Here is a 4054-nt window from a genome sequence, read left to right on the forward strand (position 1 = left end):
TTATTTAGATGTCTTTGTAAACAAACAAATATGGCTGATTAAAGCTGGATGGCCATAGAGGTTTCTGCCTCCCTCTGCACACCCCACCCTTTTCTTGGCACTTACCGGGATTTCAGGTTACTTGAAAGGCCAAGTTGGAAACGGGTGTCTCAGGAGCTGCTTCACATGCGGTTCAGCTCCTGCTGATGGAGACACAGCAAATTTGGAGGAAGGCTGCATCCCCACAGCATGATATTTTCATTATTTGGTGGGGTTTCAGTCCAGCCATCAGCAAATGCCATTCCTAGTACCCTGGCAGCTCTGACTGACAGCTCAGAGAACTTGAGTGCTTACAAACACAGAGGGGCTGGCACACAAACACGCTCCTACTTCTCTGATCAACGCATCTTACCTTCTTTATTTCAGGCCCACAAGCTACGTAATTAAACTTGAAGGCAACAGCAGTTTCTTGGAGACTGTGCAGCCATCTAGTGTTATTGTATATATAGCATGCTTGTTACCTGCTGAGACCCCAGATCGATTCCAGTGCTTTTTTCCTACACATCTCCCAGCTGGATGTTTAACTCTTAAATAACAGGAGATTTAGTTTAACTTGCCAATCCACTGCTCTCGATCATCTCTGAAATTTCTGACCACCTGAAGATTGTGCTTGTGGATGGAGGAAAGGATCCTGATACGGGTTGCTACTACCAGGAAGAGCAACCTGGGTGTCCATGGCTGCTACTGCTGTGTTTTAACAGTCGTTGGTTCTTAAGAAAAAAAAAAAAAGGAAAAAAAAAAAAGGAAAAAAAGAAAAAACCTAAATTGAAGTTTGAAGATCAGTGAGCAAACTTTAGGGATGCCAGTGCTATCTGCCATAGTGCTTTGGAGGCTTTCTCATTTGCTTAGGAATGGAAAAGCCTTGTACGTATATTGCGAACAAGGGCAAAATAGCCTGAATCTGTGTGTCGCTTTTCTCATCTAGAGAAAACCATCTTATTTCAAAGCCTCAGCTTCCTCTTTGGTCATTCAGCAGACAAAGCAATTAGTACGAGGAACTACTTTTAGAGTTTGTAGTACATTAGTTAGGCAACCCGTGCAGGCAGGGAGCATGATGAAACGATACGCATGCTTGTATTGCATACCAGAGTGACAAGTAAATCTCAAAGGTGACAACCCAGGGTTACTGCGACTTAGCAGCAGCCACTTGGCCAACCTGAGAGAACAGAACCGTCTTTGTTTATAAACTGCATTTTTCTAACTCTTATCTGCTCTCTTGCACTGTAATTTCCCCCAGCCCCCTCTGTGCCACTAGGTTCATCTTTCTCCACACCTTGCATTATACTGTATAGGTGTCCAGGTGTGCTGAGGGACATCCATCTTCTGAAACAAAAGGTGATGGACCAGTGATTTTCTGCACTGATTTTCTGCACTGCAGTAACAAGTCACCTACTACTGGGGCAAAAGAAATTTCTTCTAGATAGAAGTTACATGTAAGAAACAATCTCTTTGCCTGGGCTAGGCAGGGAGTGGAGATTTATTCCATGGAGACACATCATTCTCTGGATCCTGCTACACTTAAGGAAGGTGTTACCAGCTCTGCCTGTTTAACATCCTTTGCTGGTGGAAACAGCCCTATTCCCATCCCCTAAGAATCTACACCATGAACAATTTACAAAAACACTGCCTTATTCCCCTCATTACCACAGACCATTAATGTCAAATACTGAAGTCTGAATCTCAAGAGCAGATGGAGATGAGAAGTGACGAGCAGCACTTACTCATTCCACAGGAACAGCTGGATCTGGAGGAGGATGTTTGTCGGCATCACCTTACTCACGTGTGCTAAGCCAGGGTAAGTGCCCTTGTCTGCAAGACTGGACATGAATCTTTTGCACACTCCCCTTCTAAGTGTCTGTCTGTCTGTGGGATGTTAAAAACAGACCGTGGTATGTGTCCAACCCAACTGACTGATCCGGTAACATTTACCTGGAATAGTTTTTTTAAAAGGCATGTTTTACAAAGTCTTCCACTGCATCAAGTTTTGTGGGTATTGGATAGCTGAATGTCACCAAAAAGATGGCTAATTAATTACCATCCTGTCATTTATTTCTGGTGACTTTTACCAATGAACAGGGAAAATTAGGACTAGTTGAAAACAGAAACACCCCGCACATAAAGGCAAATACTCCCCTAGAAGCTAACAGAGCCGCTCTCCTGATGCAGGGCAGAGCAGGGGGTCCTGGGCCAGGAGTGGATGCAGCCAGGGATGGTGGTGGTGGAAGGGAGGGTGAGGGTTCCTACACGACAGCACAGTCTCTCCCTGGAAAAATAAATGGCAACCGTGATGCTCAGCCATCTGCAGGGAGCCACAGCCCCACCACGCAACAGCAAATCCCTTCCCGCCTCAAACAGCTTACAGACACGGTGCTGGGCAGAGCAGGAAAGGGCTGAAACACAACTGTCTGATTTAAGGTGACTCTGAGGTAAGGTGGCGTATGTCTCACTGTCTCACAATTCTAAAAATGGTTTTAATGTTATTACAAAATAGGGTGTATGGATACAGGAGTGAGATGGAACATGTGTAGTCTAATACGTATTTTAGTGAGAGGCTTATTTTCTTTGGATAAGAGATATGAATTGTGCTCCTTAAAATTTCTGGGCAGGACAGATCTTATAGTGTTTTTTTTAAAAGCAGAGGTGTTAACATTTATATCCCAGCCAAAATCTTTGCAATTTCATTTTTCCAAGTGCTCCTGAAGTTCTAGTTACACCTTCATCCACACTTCCTGCCTGCAACTGGTGTTGGGAGCCACTTAAGCCACCACCATAGTCCAGCTTGGATGCATTTCGGTTGTCATTTAGGTGATCATTCCACTCTAATGATATAGTTTGGAAAGCGCTTCAAGGTCTCACAGAATGAAAGGTGCCTTAGAAAATAAAGGTTTTCTTTGTTTACCCGCTGGGATGTCTTGAGAATAGTTGCAAGTGAATCAGAAGCTTGAAAAAGGCTGCATTCAATTGCCACAATGCCAATGCCACGATGCCAATAAACCAACTTTATTAGGGGTTAATAACATTCCTCTCTGCTAATGTTCCCTCACATGGATGCAGAATCATCTCGAGTTAGTCTCCAAACTATGCCTTGCAAAACAGAATCACTTTTCCATAAACTACATCACAACATCCAGAATCAGCCTCTAAGGCTTTGGGAATGAGAAGCATGCCATCCACCTCAGTTATTACCGGACTTGTCTGTTCTTCTGCTGCTTCTTTCCTCCCTCCTCTCCGTTTCCAGGTCTCTTTTTAGAACTAGGAGCTCTGATCCCCACCTGTGCGGAGCAAGTTTGAAATAGTGATCCATTTGACAGTCAGGTGGAAGAAATTAACTAGCACGGCAGTTTTTTTATGGATCTGAGGTGATGGGATAAGCCCAAAGTTATTTTGACAGCTTGTGTTATTTAGAAGCTAAACTGTTTGTGTTCTGACTGTGCTTTGGGAGAGTGTATTCCGTCGGCTGAGGGAAGTACAGCTCTCATTCGGGTGTTAAGCCTTCCTCTGCCCTCTCGTGGCACGCATCGGAAGTCTTTAACATTCAGGGCCTCACACTAACGGAGATATCCGCCCGTGCTATGTCCGTTCTCCCGGTGGAGATCCAGAAGGGTGTACCGGTGCCGCTCCTGCTGCCAGAGGGAAGCAGGATCATGAAGCCCGGGCAGTTTCATCACGCCGTTCCCGACCGGCGGCCGCTGACAGTATGGGCCTGCGGCGGCTCTGTCAAAGCGGCCTGTACACCACAGGCCCTGAAGCACGGCTGAACACGGACGAGGTCCCGCATGTCGAGGGCTCACTGCGGCCTGTGGAGCCCCGCGCTGTGCAGGAAGGCCCGAGCGCGCGCTGAGGCCTGATGCGAGTCACCGGCCATGGGGCGGACCCAGGAGCTGCCCGGCGTAACGGCGGGCCTGCCAGGAGTCAAGATGGCCGCCGGGGCGGGTCCGTGAGGGGGCGGGGCGGGGCGAGCCGCCTCATCTCGCGAGGCTTGGGCAGCGCGCGGTTTTTGCTCTCGCGAGGCGGG

This window comes from Chroicocephalus ridibundus, chromosome 6 (assembly GCF_963924245.1).
Source record: "Chroicocephalus ridibundus chromosome 6, bChrRid1.1, whole genome shotgun sequence".
Classification (NCBI taxonomy): domain Eukaryota; kingdom Metazoa; phylum Chordata; class Aves; order Charadriiformes; family Laridae; genus Chroicocephalus; species Chroicocephalus ridibundus.